At 44.7% G+C, this 18,618-nt stretch overlaps 1 pseudogene; it reads left to right on the top strand.

The window, feature by feature from the left end:
* The first annotated feature begins 9,724 nt into the window (after positions 1-9,724).
* Positions 9,725-11,170, top strand: Eno1-ps10 (enolase 1, pseudogene 10; annotated as a pseudogene).
* Positions 11,171-18,618: the final 7,448 nt, after the last annotated feature.

Below are 18,618 nucleotides of genomic sequence, written 5' to 3'. Positions count from 1 at the left end.
CCTTTACTTATTTCACTCACATCACCATTTTTACAACAGACATGTTGACCTACATTGGAACAGTCCCAGTACGACTAATAATTACATATCATTAGTCACATAAGTAACAGTTAAACACTATTAACTGTACAAATTGTTATCTGTTCTATAATTATGGTTGTGTTGGTTAGTGTTTTTCAATCTGACACGAGCTGAGGTCACCAAGGAGGAAGGAACCTCGGCTGAGGAATAACCTCCATCAGACTGGCCTGTGGGGCGTTCTCTTGATGAATGATTAATGTGGGAAGGCCTAGCCCACTGTGGGTGATGCCACCAGTGGGCAGGTGGCCCTGGGCTATATAAGAAAGCAACCTGAAGGGTTGGAGAGGTGTCTCAGAGTTAAAGAGAACTTACTGCTCTTACAGAGGACTCAAGTTTGATTCCCAGCACCCAAATGGTGGCTCAGGACTGACCACCCATAACTCTAGTTCCAAGAGATCCGACCCGCTTCTGACCTCTGCAGGAATAAGGCATGTGATACATATAGTGACGTGCAGGCAAACACTCATACATATAAAATTAAATCTTAAAGTATTTTTTAAAAGAAGCTGAGCAAGTCATCGAGCAGCTTCTCCCTGTGGCTCCTGCCTCTGCCTCTGCTTGAGTTCCTGCCTTGGCTTCCCTCAGTAATGGGCTGTGATGAAGGCATGTAAGTCAAAGAAACCCTTTCCTTTCCTCCCCAGGTTGCTTGGGGTCAGTGCTTTATCACATCAATAGAAAACAAACTGTTAAATGGGTCTTTTAAAAATTGCCTTCTGAAATTTTAGTATTTTTCTTTGCTAAAATTGTTTTGTGAGTAGGATGTACAGCTCAGTGGATAAGTAATTTTTTAGAAGCCATGAGCCTTTGGGTATCCCCAACATATAGAAAAAGGGACATAGGAGAAAAAAAGGAAGATGAAGAAGATGAGGAGGAGGAGGAGAAGAAAGAGATCTGTTTGAGTTTCCATAAAAAAAATACTATAGACTGTGTGACCAAAAAAGGAGACACATTTAGCAACATAAGAATCTGAGATCAGGTACCAGCATAATCAGATGGCTGCCTTCTGGTTATGTCCTTACATGGTAGAGATAGAAAGAGAGTTAAGGTCTTTTGTATGTCTCCTTATAAATGTAGCAAGTCCAAGAGCCTCACCCTTATCTAATCCTCACCTAACTCTAGCCACCTCTCGAAAAGCCCACTCCACAGATCCTCATACAGAAACTGAGAACTCCAACTATGCATTTGGAGGAACTCAATTCTGTCCACAGCAAAGACCTTGCCCTTATCACGATTTAACTTACACTAGTTAGAGGAATCCAGTAGGATAGTATTTTTAATCCTGACATAAAGGTTAAGCAAGAGCTCATTTAAAATACATCTATCAATTTGTAAAGTTAGAAAAGGTCCAATTCCTGTCTATATTAACAATTTGAATATTATATTGTTACTTAATAGACCCAATGAAGAAATTTGTTTACAAAGAACAAAAAACATGGATATGAAATGCAACCATCTGGAAACGGCATGCACTAATGGGTAGTGACACCATTGAGTCAGGACAGTGTGACGGCATCTTCTATATAGTGACGTATCAGTGCTCCCCCTTGAAATTCTCAAATCCCCATGCTAACATGTTAACCAGGGCACCATCTTGTGGATGTTTCCTCAAATAGCCAGGATATACAAACGTTTGTAGGGAGACACTATAAATGAAAGTTATTTCTTTTAAAAAGGAAAGCCATACAACGACATTTAATTTAGCATAATGCTGGAAAGCAATCTTCCTATCCTCCTTCAAAGAGCTTCAGCTAGGAAAGTAAACTATTCAACTAGCTCCAGCATGGGTGTACTCCTTTCTTAAAGTATTTTCCGTATTAATTATTTATAGACAATCTCAGACTGGTCCATTGGTGATGAAAACATCAAATGGATACCATAATCTGAAGCATGTTAGTGTGTAGAGTGGACATGTGTTTACAGGTAAACGTGTGTGTGTGTGTGTGTGTGTGTGCATGCGTGCACGAGTGTGTGCGCATGTATGCACACATGCACACAGTTGCTCTTTTCATATGCTTTAACATTAGGCTCTGTTAAACAAAGGAAATTGATACATGGTAAAAAAAAATAAGAGACTAAAAAGGCTTTTGGAAATCATCTTTAAAAACCTTTAATCACTTACTGGCTATGAACATAATATTGATCAATTTTATGTTATAATCATGAAATACCTGAAGTTGGGTAACACTTCAGAAAGATCTATCCAGTTCAAAGACCCATTTCTGTAACTCCTCTGGTGGCTTTGCTAAGCAGGTCCCCAGGAGCATTGTCACTGAACTAAAATTTTATATATCGGTAACCTTTGTCTTTGAATTTTCCCTAAAACTTTTGAATTTTAAAAAACCTAAATTTGAATAATAGGAACATTTTATTGTCTATGATATTTTTTAAAAATGTCTTGAAACTCTTTTTTTTCCTCTTCAAACATCTTCAAGTGCCAGGTATGGTGGCACACACCTTGGATCCCAGCACCCAGGTGGCAGAAGGAGGTGGATCTCTGTGAGAAGCATGTGGCTATCCTGGTCTATAGGACAAGTCCCAGGACAGCCAGAGATACACAGAGAAATGTTGTCTCAGAACAAAACAAAACAACAACAAAAGTCTCCAAGAAGCAGATAGTTCACAGGAAGGATATAGAAATGTTTCAAATACATTAAAAAGCCATCTTCCCGAGAGTTGGAGAGATGGCTTAGCTATTAAGAGCACTGCTCACTCTTCCAAAGGACCAGGGTTTAATCTCTGCACCCACATAGCAGCTCACAACTGTCTATAACTCCAGATTCCAGGGCATCCAAGGAACACACATACATGCAGGTAAAGGACACATAAATAAAAACAAACCTTTCCAAAGTGAGAAAAACAATAGAACCACACTGTGGTGAGAATTTTCTCCTAAACTAGCCAAGGAAGCCATTGACTATGCTACCAGGGTAATGAAGACATGGAAAGACGTCCATCCCCTTACAATGCTGGTGTGAGCACATAATTCACACCCTACAATGGCAGCTTGGTATCGAAATTACAAGTCCACATATTAGTATGTGTTATTTTTAAGTTAACTAAGTTTCCACCTACACATGTAATTTGCATAAGTTAGACACGACATATAGATTATTCAGAGTTTGTGTTGGCAAACTCTGGAGATGACTTGATCTCCACTAACTGGAAACTGTTATCTCCCTTAAAATGACAGAAAACAGTGGCCATACTAAGAAATCACCAACAGTGGCTGCGTGAGAAGGAAACTGAAATAGAAGGGAGACTTTCGCTGTTCACGTATCTGAATCTGTTGAAAGTTGAACCATGGGGGTTGGGGATTTAGCTCAGTGGTACAGCGCTTGCCTAGCAAGCTCAAGGCCCTGGGTTCGGTCCCCAGCTCCAGAAAAAAAAAAAGAAAGAAAGTTGAACCATCTCAATTTATAGCCATTTATATAAATAAAAAATTCTCCCTCTGCTTCCTGGGCCACTACACCTCCCAGCTCTGGTTTCTCCAAGGCTGTGCACATGAGTTGGGATGTCTAAGGTCACCATGTTCCCTGTACATTCTAACTGTGTGCTGTGGACGATCTCTGTGGAAGGTTCAGCCTGGTCCCTGATTTCCCTCTGACCCAACTCTTTTAACACTGCTTCTCCACGCCCTGGGTGTTCCAGCACACTCGGTCAGGAGTCAGTTTTGAAAATGTTGATTCAAGTCTAGGGCAGGCCCCCAGCAAAGCAGTCACTTGCATGAGGTCACAGGACTCATATAGCCCCAGATTGCCACTTGCCTCTCAGCCTGTGGTCCTCCCCCAACCCCTTGAATACCTTTGATTGTGGGCCAAAAAAAAAATTGTATATGCTACATAAAAACACACTAATGGATAAAGAACCCGAGGATTCCATGACTTCACCACTTCTCTTTTCTTATTACCCCAGCCAGATCTCCTCTTCCACTCCTGACCTATTTATTTAACTGGCTCTTTGGCATCCCAACTCAGATGCTTACTGTTTCAAAATCTATGCGTCAAAAAAATTGGCCTCATATTCAGCTTCAAACCAACTCCTCTGGGCAACGCCAGTTACTCTGATCTGGAGTTGTCCTCTTCTGACTCCTTTAAAATCCTCTGCCCCCTTATCCCCTGCTGAGAACCCAGGAGTTACACAGTCCCTGAGGCCAGTGAGTCAGCGATTGAAGTTGTCCCACAGTGCTGTCCTCCATGGATGGCAGCCAGACAACCAGCAGCTGTTTTGCCACAATTGCTGGTGCCTCCGCAGTTCCAACCTGGTGCCAAAAGGCCAAGCAGTTCCTGGAGAGCTGCTGGTGCCAGTCCACCATGATGAGAGTTTGGAAAAGCTGGTTCTGGCATCAGGGAAGGAATCTGCAGCCACAGGGCAAAGAGGGAAGGCCAGGGAGCAAAAGGTGCTGTGCCTTTCATCCTTGTCACTCCTGGAAGATGCTGCCCAGGGTGGGTCTTTACACATCCATCAAGGCGATCAGCACATTTCTTCACCACCTGAAGAATTATGCAATTCTTTCTTTTTTTTTTTTTTGGTTCTTTTTTTTCGGAGCTGGGGACCGAACCCAGGGCCTTGCGCTTCCTAGGTAAGCGCTCTACCACTGAGCTAAATCCCCAGCCCCGCAATTCTAATTCATAAGCATTATAGGCAATTATAATTTGTGGCAAGTTGGCATTAAAATCAACCGTACAAAAGCTGACTCCCAAAAGTTGTTCTCTGACCTCTGAGTGGACACATTAATGATAATAATAATTGTTATTTCTTTTTAAATATATAATTTACTTTTACTTTATGGTCATTGGTGTTTTGCCTGCCTGTATGTCTTGTAAAGGTGTCAGAATCCCTGCAACTAGAGTTGCAGACAGCTATGAGTCCCCAAGTGGATACTGGGAATTGAACCCCTCCTCTGGAAGAGCAGCCAGTCGCTCATCACAGCCGGGTATGCTGTTAAGTAGTACTGCTGAATAGTTACAATTCATTGGAATGTCCGTGATGACATTATGATTTGTTTTTATTAAGGGCATCAGATTCCCTGGGACTGGAGTTACAGAAGGCAGTGAGCTCTCAATTGGCTGTGGAAGAGTAGCCAGTACTCCCATCTGTAATTTTTTCAAAAACCTCTTTTTAACAATGGCTCTTAAACACTTTAACCTCCCTTTTAGCCCACCTCCCACCAGAGATAGTGGGAAAGAAAGGATACTAGGGAAGTGGACCTGTTTAGAAAGGGTCTTCGGAGCAACTCCCATCTGTGTAGTCTGGAAATCCCAGTTCAGTTCACAGGTCAACAGCAGCGCTTCACGGATGCACCAGCATTCCAGTTCGGTTCGGTAGAGTGGAGATAGCAAACACGAATCAGGATCAGGGGCATGACTTAGAGACAGTCAGGCCTCAGCCTCAGCACAAATCAACAGGAGAGAGCAGGAGGAGTGCCAGAAGTTCTTGGCTGTGCCTCTCAGCAAAGCAAAGATCACTGAATACGCAAACCCAGCAAGCTTTGCACAGCCAGCTCTCTAAGCAAGCCTTGCTGTGCCTCCGTCACTGTCTATCAAGACCTTTTTATACTCTCTCCAAACATCGTGTGTCCTCCATAGCTCAGCTCGCCTCAGCACGCGCACCTGTCTCAGCTGACATGAGCCTGCCGATTAGCCTGAGTCTGAGGAAGTGGCAAGAAACTGCAGCACACCATCAGAAGTTTCTTGGTACATTTCTCTCTGTGAAGTCCGGACAGATGCAGCTGAACTACACAAGGTAAGGTGGACCTAACACATGCATGGCATTAGCAAAGAATACCTTCATCACGTGTCCTTTCAAGTGTTCGTTTTAGCAGAACATTCTCTCTCCTGTGTCTGCTTCAGCAAAACATTCCTTCACGAGTCTGCCTTGGTCTTTCACCTGTGTCCACTCCAAACGTTCCTTCACGTGTTTGCCCCAGCAAAACACCATCCAACTGACTTTCCAAAGAACCCTTGGTTTCCACTTTACCCAGCCACTGAGCCATCTCTCCAGCCTGAGTCTATATTACGTTTTACATTACGTTTTACTTGTTGAAATGCTCCCATAAAGGGACACTTCTCTTCATCTATCATTTGGCCCTCCAATGGTGCAGTGTATGCAGGGAAGACACTATAAATTCTTGATCTTCCAAAACAATGCAAACATATCCTATTACCAAACATGAGCACTGCTTTATCACTGCCAATTCATAGATTTTGACAGTCTGAGATATTTGTGATTATAAACCTCTCTGAAGCTTAGTTCATCAGGTCTGGGAAACTGAGAACCATGTTACATTCCATTCAGGTCTATGTCCCTTTAACTCTAGAACTCGTTGCCAGCTTCCTTGCTAAATAGCTTAGCATGATGGCCCAGAAGCCATCTTTTAGAAGCAAATATTAGTTCAAGATCACAGTAAGGGAAAAAGGCCAAGTATCATATAAAGGCACCTGTCAGAATTACACCTAATTTCTCAACAAAGATTCTAAACATCCCAAAGATTCTGCACAGGTGGCATGCAGACCCTAAGAGACCACAGACTACTATACCCAACAACACTCAATCACCATAGATGGAGAAACCAAGATATTCCACGACAAAACCAAATTAAGGAATATCTTTCTACTAATCCAGTCCTACAGAGGATACTAGAAGGAAAATGCCAACACAAAGAAGGCAACTACACCCAAGAAAACACATGAAATTAATCATCTCACAACAAACCCAAAAGAAAAGAATCACATGCACATAATACCACCTCCAACAACAAAAATAACAGGAACTAACAATCATTGGTCATTAAAATCTCTCAACATCAATGGACTCAATTCCCCAATAAAGACACAGGCTATCAGGCTGGATACATAAACAGGAGCTGCTGTTTTGCTGCATACAAGACACACACTTCAGCAACAAAGACAGATGCTACCTCAGAGTATTAATCTGGAAGTTCCTCAAAAAATGGGAAATAGTTCTACCTGAAGACCCAGCTATACCACTCCTGGGCATACTCCCAAAAGATGCCCCAACATACCACAGGGGCACATGCTCCACTATTTGCTCAGCAGCCTTGTTTATAACAGCCAGAAACTGGAAGCAACCCAGGTGTCCCTCAACCAGAGAATGGATACAGAAAATGTGGTTTATTTACACGATGGAATGCTATTCAGCTATTAAAAACAAGAACATCATAAATTTTATAGGCAAATGGATGGAACTAGAAAATATCCTGAGTGGGTAATCCCAACCCAAAAGGATATGCATGATATGTACTCACTGATAAGATATTAGCCCCCAAATACCAAATACCTATGATAGCACCAACAGACCCCTAATAAGTTAAATAAAAGGAAGATCCAAGTGAGGATGTTCAACCCTCTTAGAAGGGGGGAACAAAATAATTATGGAAGCAGAGGGAGGACCCTGGGTGGGAGAGGGGAAAGGGAGGCAGGGTCATATATGGGGGAGACAGGAGAAAAGCTCAGGGGGGCAGAGAATGAATGGAAATATGCAGCTGCTGGGGGTGGGCATTAGGGAGGAACCTCTAGAAAGTCCCAGAGACCTGGGATGTGAGAGGTCTCAGGACTCAGTGGGGATGACCTTAGCCAAAATGACCAACAGCAGGGAGATAGAACCTGAAGAGGCCACCTCCAGTAGTTAGACAGGGCCCCAGTGGAGGATCGGGACACTAATCCACCCTCAAAAGTTTTGACCCAGAATTGTTTCTGTTTTTAAAAAAAAATGCAGGGACAAAATGGAGCTGAGACTAAAGGAAAGACCAACTAGTGACCGGCCCAACTTGGGATCCATCCCACGTGCAGTTGCCAAACCCTGACACTATAACTGATGCCATGTTGTGCTTGAAGACATGATTCTAGCATGGCTGTCCTCTGAGTGGCTCTACCAGCAGCTGATGGAGACAGATGCAAATATTTACAGCCATTCATTGGACTGAGGTCAGGGCTCCTGTGGAAGAGTTAGGGGAAGGATTGAAGGAGCTGAAGGGGATTGCAACCCCATAGGAAGAACAACGGTGTCAACTAACCTGGACCCAGAGCCCCTCGAGACTAAGCCACAATCAAGGAGCATTCAGGTGCTGGTCCAAGGCCCCCAGCACATATGTAGCAGAGGACTGCTGTGTCTAGCCTCAGTGGGAGAGGATTGACTAATCCTACAGAGACTTAATGCCCCATGGAAGGGGGAGGCCAGGTGGGAGGGAGCAGCCTCTCAGAGGCAAAGGGAAGGGGGGGAGGGAGTAAAGAACTCTGGGAGGGGCCCTGGGAGGGAGGCAACATTTGGGATGTAAATAAATAAAACAATTTTTTAAAAAGACCACAGGCTGAGTATCTGGCTGTGAAGGTAATACTCTTTTTTGGAGGGCAGACCTAAGATTCATGCAACATGTGGAATCTCAAAAGTTCATTCTAGAACTCAGAGTTCAAATTGAGTATCACATATGCCCAACTTACACTGAGGTTAGAGGCTGTTAAAACCACTGGAAATTGGCAACACATACTTAATCCAGTCCACCAAACCCCGTAGCTTAGCAACATATAGAGCTGACAGAAAGCTGTGAGGATAGCATAGCTCCAATCTCCAGCCTGGAAAAGATCAAAAGACGATTCTTGGCTAATGTAGTTTTTGAGGCATTGTAGTAAAAGAAAAATCATTAAATCAAACCATTCTATGTCAGGGTTCATTTTTGGGGGCTTTGATAAGACCCCCTCTGACTCCTGTATTATTTCTCTAGCTCCTTTCTTTCCTACTGAGAATCCTGATTCCTAAAATACAGCAGATGGTACCAATAATAATGGGAAACTTTAATGTACTTTGTCAGTAACTGATAGATCATATTTTAAAAATGCAATAATATCAAATAGGTGTACTTAGAGCATTGACTCTTGACCTGAAATTTTGATCTTATTAGTCAGCATCTCAATAGAAAACAGATGGTGCATTTGAAATACGCTAAGTCAACGGGGCTTATTATGAAGGAATACTTATATGTTGTAAGAGTAAGAAAACCACAAGAGATGGTTCTGGGTTTAATTGCAGCAAAGCTGTCATCATCCTGTGTCCAAAGATACAACGGAAGGAGAGAAGGAATTTGAAAAGACAGAAATAGATGAAGTCAGTGATACTGGGAGGAACAATGACTTTTGAAGAAGAGGAGCAGCCAGGGGATGAGATAAGGGCAATCTATAGCAATTCTTAGCGTGAACCCAGCCTCCCTCCAGTCTCCTATTGGAGCTTCAACCAGCTTACTTATTGCAGGAACCTCCTAATGGTATCTATGCTTCTTCCCATGATGTTTTTCAATATCCTGAAAAGAGTAGCTAAAGTGACCCCTAAAACAATGCATGTGGATCAGGTCATTCATCCCCTTGCTATCCGCCAATGATTTCCACTTCACTCACAGGGAAAGTCCACAGGAGAAAATGCATGCATAACCTGGCAGCCAGCCTGCTCTGCATACTGTGCTTTTAAGTAAGAAGCATGGCAAACCGTGCCACAGAAGTCAGAACACTGAGTTCTGAACTGGCATGAGTAGCGGGGAGCTGGCCTGTGGACTCTGCACTCTCCATGTCTCCTTTAATGGCTTCTTCTGAATAGACACCCTGGTGGTATGAATGCTCTCTGTCCAATCACACCATCACAGTCGCTAGGCTTCCACTATAGAATTGGTTGCTCATGAGTGCTGCTCCGGTGCAGAGTTGCACTCATGCCTGTCCTTAATGCTCTCTTCAGTGTCTACGGAACCGTCTTTCCTTTCTCCACAGTGATCCGACTGCCAGGAGTTCACCATGTCTATTCTCTGGATCCATGCCAGAGAGATCTTTGACTTCCATGGGAATCCCACTGTTGAGGTGGATCTCTACAAAAGGTCTCTTCCAAGCTGCAGTGCCCAACAATGCGTCCACTGGCATCTACATGGCCCTAGAACTCTGAGACAATGATAAGACCCGCTTCATGAGGAAGGGTGACTCAAAGGCTGTTAAGCACATCAATAACACTATTGCACCTGCTCTGGTTAGCACAAAACTGAATGTTGTGGAGCGGGAGAAGATTGACTAGCTGATGATCGAGATGGACAGCACTGAGAATAAATCTAAATTTGGTGCAAATGCCAGTCTGGGAGTGTCCCTGGCTGTCTGCAAAGCTGGTACTGTGGAGAAGGGGGTGGTGCCGCTTTACCGTCACATTGCTGATTTGGCCGGCAACCCTGAAGTCATCCTGCCAGTCCCAGCTTTCAATGTGATCAACACGGTTCTCGGCTTGACAACAAGGGGCCATGCAAGAGGTCATGATCCTGCCTGTGGGGCATCCTGTTTCCAGGAAGCCAGGTCCATTGAAGCAGAGGTTTACCACAACCTAAGAACATCATCAAGGAGAAGTATGGGAAAGATGCCACCAATGTGGGTGATGAGGGTGGATTCGCACCTAACATCCTGGAGAAGGAAGAAGCCCTGGAGCTGCTCAGGAGGCAATGGCAAAGGCCGGCTACACTGACCAGGTTGTCATCGGTTCGGATATGGCTGCCTCCTAGTTCTACAGGGATGGCAAGTATGACCTGGACTTCAAGTCTCCAGATGACTCCAGCTGATACATCACACCCGACCACCTGGCCGACCTGTACAAGTCCTTCATCCAGGACTATCCAGTGGTGTCCATTGAAGACCCCTTTGACCAGGATGACTGGGATGCTTGGCGGAAGTTCACAGCTAGTGCAGGCATCCAGGTGGTGGGGGATGACCTCACAGTGACCAACCCTAAGTGGATTGCCAAGGCTGCAGGGGAGGTGTCCTGCAACAGCCTCCTGCTCAAAGCGAACCAGATTGGCTCTGTGACTGAGTCTCTGCAGGTGTGGAAGCTGGCCCAGTCCAATGGCTGGGGTGTCATGGTGTCCCACTGATCTGGGGAGACTGAGGACACTTTCATTGCCGACCTGGTAGTGGGGCTGTGCACTGGGCAGATCAAGACTGGTGCCCTCTGCACAACTGAGCGCCTGGTCAAGTACAGTCAGATCCTTAGAATTGAGGAGGAGCTGGGCAGCAAAGCCAAGTTTGCTGGCAGGTCCTTCAGGAACCTGCTAGTCAAGTAAGGCATGGACCGGAGATCCCTGGAGCTACCAGATCTGTCCCTGATGTCATCCAGGTGGCTCAAGGCTGGCCCAGTGCTTGCCCCTCCCATGTCACTGCTTCCTTAGATGTCCACCCTTGACCACCTGGAGCCCTGCTGGAGCCCCCAGTTTTGTAATCATGTGATCAGTCTGAATCATTGTTTCTGTCACCTGACTTCCCAGCTAGTGTCTGGAACCCTCAAAACTCCAGTGTGATCTCTAGAGTGCCCACGCCGTCAAGACTTCCCCAGTGGTTTACATGCAAAAATAAAAGCCTCAGAAGTTGGGGGGGGGGACTTGGTTGCTCATGTGCAATAAAGCAGATGCTGCCCCATGAAACTGTCTCCAGAGTGGTTTATCTCTGTGCCCTTTACTGATCAACTGGCCTTGTGGTCTCGCCTGGGGATGCCCCAGTAACGATGGCAAAAGTCCAAGCTCTTGTAAAGATACACAAGGTTCTTCAAGATGGGGACACTCATTATCACTCTGACCTTATCTTACTAGCCTCTCTCCCAAATCTCCAGCCACAGTAGCCTCCAAGCCTCTGCTCTTGAGGTCTCATCTAGTGATGTGCACTTCTTACATCGCTGGGCTCCCTCTCCCACTTCCCCAGGCAAAGCTTTCTCTTACCACTCTATTTTAAAACTTCAGAGACTCCCACCATGTATCTGCCCCCCGCCCACCAGTTCACTTTCTACTCAGTACTTACCCAACCGAGGTGCAGCATTATCTGACTAGTCCTTATTCATCCTGTTACCTCCATTTCAGGCAAGAAGAAAAGCTTCACGATGGGGACTTTTGTTCACAAAAGTAAGGAGTTGACTTTTTTTTTTTTTTGGTTGGGTTAATGAATGAAAGGAATTTAAGAAGTGATGAAGTTGATGTGTCTTCCATATTCGTTCAAAATGTTGGTGTATTTTCATCAGTCTGCGTGTTTTTCTAATAGCATGGCTATTAATGCTAGCTTAATCTTTAAAACTCGGTCTGTTCTACTACATAGTGTCTAGAGCTAAGGGGACTTGGAGACGAGGTCAAAAGTAAAGGAAAGTGTCATGGACCTAGGCCCCCAGAATCAGACCTGGGTTTGTATCCAGATATTCCACTTGATGGTGAATGTTACTTAATCACCATGTGTCTCCATTGTCGGAAAGGCCGTTAAACCGTGGAAAGAACACACTGGCTTAGGATGCCAACCGAGTTGTGACTTGGCAAGCTATCTGTTGCTCAGCTCAATTTCTCCACCTATAGAGGAGAGTATCTTACAGGAGTCCTGTAAAATGTGCAGTAAAATCACCTAAATCAGAATTAATCAGAGACTGTCCTAATACAAGACGGTCATGTATTTTCTGTCTGAGATAACGCTGCTCATTGCTAAGGCACCTACTTGAGTATAGCTTTGTCCCCTGACCACGGTCCTCCGTGTCTCAATAGTGCTGATAATTCACATCACTAAAAAACAAAATCAGAAGCGTATTCTTATTAGGAAGACTTCCCGTAGCCACACATTCCTGAGGAAATGGAAGGCAATGGCGTGGACTCCAGCTCCCAGCATTCCTCTGTGTCCACCTTCTGTTTCCTGTTACAGGTGGAATCTCATTTTGGTGAGTTGCTCTTTGAACATCTGTTTTTATATACTGAGGGTATTTTTTTTCCTAGCAGTGGGGCCACAGGAACTGTGCTTTGTCGACTTGGCTAGAACAAAAATCTTAAAAATGAAAATTCTTTCTTTACCAATACCATAGAAGTGAGGTGGTTTTTGCCCTCATAGAGAACAGCTATCTTCTGTTAAGTGCTACCTACACCTTGGCTGAGGCTACTTTCAGGAGCATAAGCCAAGAGCTGAGTTGGTAGGTGGATGACAAAGTAAATTAGACAGCAACAGAAAAATAAAAGACTAAAAAAATGTAAAAGTCTGTCAACTCAGGTCTGTTAGAAAGTCCAAAACTCAAGCCAGAGTTCCACGGGAAAATGACGCCATTTCCTGAAGGGCTAATTCACACTCTGCCTCCTCCACCAAGCCTTTCCAAGTCCCTCCAAAAATACAGCTCACAGCTCTGTACCTCACACGTGTGCTCAACCTGGGCAGAAGCATTTCACAGCATCCATCCTGTACTTTAAAAAATACTCATTGCCTTCCTTATCCTGTCCTGTTCTGTCGCTGGCTCAGGACTGAGCTCAGATATTACGGCCAAAGGTGATTCTGCTTTTCTGCCCAGTGCCCAGCCTAACGCCCAGCCTAAGACAGGATTGATGTCTAATAAATGTTCGTGGTGTGTGTGTGTGTGTGTGTGTGTGTGAGAGAGAGAGAGAGAGAGAGAGAGAGAGAGAGAGAGAGAGCTGATGTACTCAGAATGAGTGTTTTTATGTAATTTGAATTCCTTGAGGACAAAAACCATCTTTAACTTCTCGAGAGTTGGTAAGCGGATGCTCATTCTTACACGTTGGTTGAAAAAAAATTACAAAAATTAATGTCAAAGTTGATGAGACACAAAGCCAACCGTTTAACCCTTAATTTCCCCCCCCCGGTACTTTGATGCACACACAAACCAATTTCATGCTTCTAAATTAAAGCTAAAATACACTGAGTGTATTTTAGTAAGTGACTAAAAGATGCCTCGTGCTCCAGGACCCAGCCTAGGGCTTCTCACTCTAGCCATTAATTACCTAGGAGGGACAAGGGACGTTCCCCAGGGCAGGGACTTGGAAAGCCTGGACAATCCACTGGGTCTATGAGCTGCCAAGGAAGGTTGTTGTCTTAGAGTTTCTATCGCTGCCATGAAAACATCATGACTAAAAAGCGAGTTGGGGATAAAAGGGTTTATTCTGCTCACATTTCCATATTGCTGTTCCTCATTGAAGGAAGTCAGGACAGGAACTCAAACAGGTCAGGAACCTGGAGGCAGGAGCTGATGCAGAGACCATGGAGGGGTGCTGCTCTCTGGCTTCCTCAGCCTGCTTTTCTATAGAAGCCAGGACCTCCAACCCAGGGATGGTACTAGCACAGTGGGCTGCGCCCTCACCCATTGACCACTAATTGTGAAAATGCTTCACAGCCGGATTTCATGGAGGTATTTCCTCAGAGGAGGCTCCTTCCTCTCTGATGACCAGCTTGTGTCATGTTGACACAAAATCATCCAGTTATCTGTACTGGTCCTGAGCCCAGACAGCAAACTCTAAAAATTAACTAAGAGAAAGAGTTTGTGTCTCCTCCTGTCTATATCAACCAACCATTCCCCAGAAACAAGAGTTTCTGATCTGAACCGCAGGTTTCTGGCTCACAAGGACTGCTTTAGCCCCTTGGTAGCTGTGGCATTTCCTTCCTGGAACTCATCTTCTCCACTTGAGCCAGCTTCTGGTACAAGGTGGGAAATCTTGGTGCTTTTCAGCCATTTTCCAGGGGCTGACAAGTCACCAAAGTGCTCAACTTTAAGGTCCTTTTGACTGTGTTGGTTACCTTCCCAGCACCCCTGGTCTGCCCAAGCCTGGCCCTCTCTCTCCATTTCTGCTGCCCTAGCAAGCTTCAAACTCTCTGGGGTTTAAAGTCTCTGTTCCCCTTTCTCCTATGGAGACTGGCCACTGCTTGGAATCTCCTTTAACAGGTCAAAGGTACCCACAGGCACTCTTTAGCATTCTGGCTTTCTCTTCTTCCTTTCTGTGGAGTCCACTGGTTGGAAGAGGGGGGGTTAAGGTCAGCAGCTTGCTTCTCACTTGAAGTTGCTAGAAGAATGAGCAAATGCTTCTCTCTCTCTTTCTCTCTCCTTCTCTCCTGTCACATCTCCATTCCTCTCTCCTCTCCTTTGTGTGTGTGTGTGTGTGTGTGTGTGTGTGTGTGTGTGTGTGTGTGTTGTAAGCATCCGTGTGGCAGCCCAAAGTTAACATTGGGTTTTCTTCAGTTGCCCTGCACTGTATTTATTAATACAGGATTTTTTTCCTGAACACAAAGTTTGCCAATTCTGGTTAATCTTGTTAGCTGGTGTGGTGGTTTGGATAGGTATGGCCCACATAGGCTCCTGTGTTTGAGTGCTTGGCCCACAGGGAGTGACATTATTAGGAGATGTGGCCTTGTGGGAGGAAATGTGTCACTGTGGTGATGGGATCCCAGGGCCTTGCGCTTGCTAGGCAAGTGCTCTACCACTGAGCTAAATCCTCAGTCCTGGGATTTGGGATCACCTAATGCTCAAGCTATGCTGAGTGTGACACAGTCTTCTGCTGTCTGCTGATCAAGATGTGGAACTCTCAGCTGCTTCTCCAGCACTGTCTGCCTGTGTGCCACCATGTTTCCCCACCATGGCCATAATGGACTAAACCTCCGAAACTGTAAATCAGCCCCAATTAAACGTCTTCCTTTATAAGAGTTCCAAGGTCATGGTGTCTCTGCGCAGCAAATAAAAACCACAACTAAGACAGCTGACTTGCCCCAGGGATCCTCTGTTTCTGACTGCTGAGTGTTGGGATACAGGTAGGCTGGCTTCTTATGTAAGTTCTGGGGATCTGAACTCCTATCCTGTTTTGGCCAGTACCTTAACCACTGAGCAATAGCCCTATACCCTTGTGCAATTTTTTTTATATATACTTCCAATAGACCATAGAGAGATGTTATTTCTTTTAAAAAAAAAATCTATGAAGCAGTCTGACAAGCTGGAGATGAAAAGGCTAGCAGGAAACTTCCCATTTGGAACATTTACAGTTGAGGCCAGGTGTAAGCACAACACCAGACACCTAAAACAGAGTTCGTGGGGTTGGGGATTTAGTTCAGTGGTAGAGCGCTTGCCTAGGAAGCGCAAGGCCCTGGGTTCGGTCCCCAGCTCCGGGGGGGGGGGGGAACAGAGTTCGTTACTTTTCTCATTGAGGTGACAGAATAACAGACAGAAGCTACTTAAAGCAACTGAAGTTTGCTTTGGATCCCAGCAGCACAGGATATAGTCCATCATGGTGAGGAGGGCAGAGCACTGACAGCAATGGGTGCACAGGGTGGCAGCTCTCACACCTTAGCTGATGAAGAAGCAAAACGCTGGACTGGAACTTGAAACAGGTGGGACTCCCAAGCCCCCAAACCCCACCCCAGCCCCACACCCAGGAACTCATCTCTGCTAGGCCACAGGCCCCAAACTGTCTGCGACCTTCTTTCTGAAAACAGCACCACCAGATGAGAAAATATCAAACACATGAGACTGGGGGTGGGGTACATGATACTGTGATAGAGGTAGCCAAGGTTTGGCAGAAGCAAACACAAGGGGAAAGCTAATAGTGGCCGTGAGAGTCAATGTAGCTAAGCTAAGGTGATTGATAAAGGAGGATTAGATTGGCAGTGTGCAGAGCAGACTGTTAAAGTGGAGAAGGAAGTGTGTGTATGTGTGTGTGTGTGTGTGTGTGTGTGTGCGTGCAGTTTGGGGAGAGAGATTGTTTTACTCTTAACTTTGTGTTATATAAATGTTTTAAGGGGGAAATGCAAAAAAGAAGAAAGAATAAAGAGAAAGAAAAAAGAAAAACATAATCATTTGTGCTACTTAAAAAAAGAAAGTTACCTGGGTCCGTGGGGGCACATGGATTGAATCACCAACCAAAGGGCATTTAGGGGCTGGATCTAGGACCCCTACACATTTCTAGCAGATGTACAGCTTGGTCTTCATGTGGGTCCCCTAACAACTGGAGCAGAGGCTGTCTCTGACTCTGTTGCCTACCATTGGATCCCCTTCCCCTAACCAAACCACCTAGTTGGATCGCAGAGGGAGAGGATGTGCTTAATCCTCCTGGATGGGGATTTTCCAGGATGAGGCAGTACCCAAGGGACTAAGTACTAAGTACTAAGGGTGGTACTTGGAGGAGAGGAGGAACAGGGGAGTCAGAATGTACAGTGAAAAAACAAATATTTAAAAAAAGAAACGGAAGTCATTTAAGTTATTTTACTTAAGTCTAACACATGCCAGTGTGTTCGGTATACTATCTGTATGCTGCTACTTCATTTAACTCTATGGATTGTTATGTATAGGACAGCAAGAGAGGCTAAAGCATCCTGTTTAGTTCTCAAATTTAATACATTCTCAGCCCATTTTGAACCGCAAAGTTTTTGTTTTCAGATTCTCTGACTGATGCACTTTTAGGGGTTATTGAACCCGGAGGAAGTGCTATTGTGTTTGTGGACTGTAGGGTCTTATCCTGACTGGGGTCAGGATGGATAGATCTGGAGTTAGAGCGAAAGAGAACAGCAAATCAGAGGGGAAAGAATAGGTCAAGGCGTTGAAAGATCTCAAGGAGAAAGTATAGTTAGATTTAAGCAGTAAAACCTGAAGGAAGAATCAGAAAAAAGCTTATTTTAGACAAAGAGCAGAGGGCAGACGTTAAATTTTCAGCGATTTCACTTTGGCGCGAGTGCAGTGGGACGGAAGAGAAGCACCTGAGGTAGTTTCTGAGTGCCAGACACCGGGCTGAGCGCCTCCAACACAAAGTCCAGCTGACCCTCACTATTTAGCAGGGACTCCACAATTTGCCTTTCTCAAATTAAGCTAATGGGCTCAGATTTCCATAAGACAGCTGTATTATACATGTAGTCAATCTCCTTATACATCGTTTAGAATATTTTCCAATATTTTTACCATTTCTTCAAATTAATCACAGCTGAGCATGAGGACATACACCTGTAATCCCAGCGTCTGGGAGGCAGAGGCAGGAGGATCTCTGAGTGTGAGGCCAGCCTGGTCTACATGGTGAGTTCCAGGCTAGCAGGGCTATGTAGTGAGACTGTATCAAAAAATTTTTCTTTTCCTGAAAGAGGGCTCAGCAATTAAGAACATGTACTGTTCTTCCACAGGACCAGAATCCAGTTCTCGGTGTTCACATGAAGGCTCACAACCACGTGTGAGCTCCGGCTCCAGAGTACCTGACTGTCTCCTCTGGCCTCTGTGAGCACGTGGTACAGAGTCACAGACACACACACAGACACAGCACCCACATATACAATAAAATAAAAATACATTTTAACAAACGTAAACTTAGATAAATACATTTTAAACAGAGGGAAGCTGGAGAGGTGGCTCCTCGTTAGGAGGGCTGTCTGCTCTTCTGTAAGTCCCAGGTTCAATTCCCAGCACCAACATGGTGGCTCAAAACAGTCTGTAAGTCCAGTGCTAGGGAATCGGACCACCTCTTCTGGCCTCCTCAAGCACTGGGTGGTGCACAGCTTTGCATGCAGGCAAAACACTCATACACATAAGACAAAATAAAAAACAAAAATAATTCAAATAAGAAAGTATCATAATAATTAAGGATTTAATATTGAAAAAAAAAGGTGATTTAAAAGATCGGCTTTGTTCTTAAGTTCTGGCTCTGTTTCACGATGCTTTTCACAACAAATAAATGAGTCTGGTGACCAGAGGTGAACTGAATTACTTATGTGTTCGCTACTGTTCTCATATTCAAAGCAGACCACTTTT

The sequence above is a fragment of the Rattus norvegicus genome, chromosome 5, assembly GCF_036323735.1.
Source record: "Rattus norvegicus strain BN/NHsdMcwi chromosome 5, GRCr8, whole genome shotgun sequence".
Lineage (NCBI taxonomy): Eukaryota > Metazoa > Chordata > Mammalia > Rodentia > Muridae > Rattus > Rattus norvegicus.
Note: the sequence above shows the minus strand (reverse complement) of the source record. Positions and strands in the feature narration are given on the sequence as shown.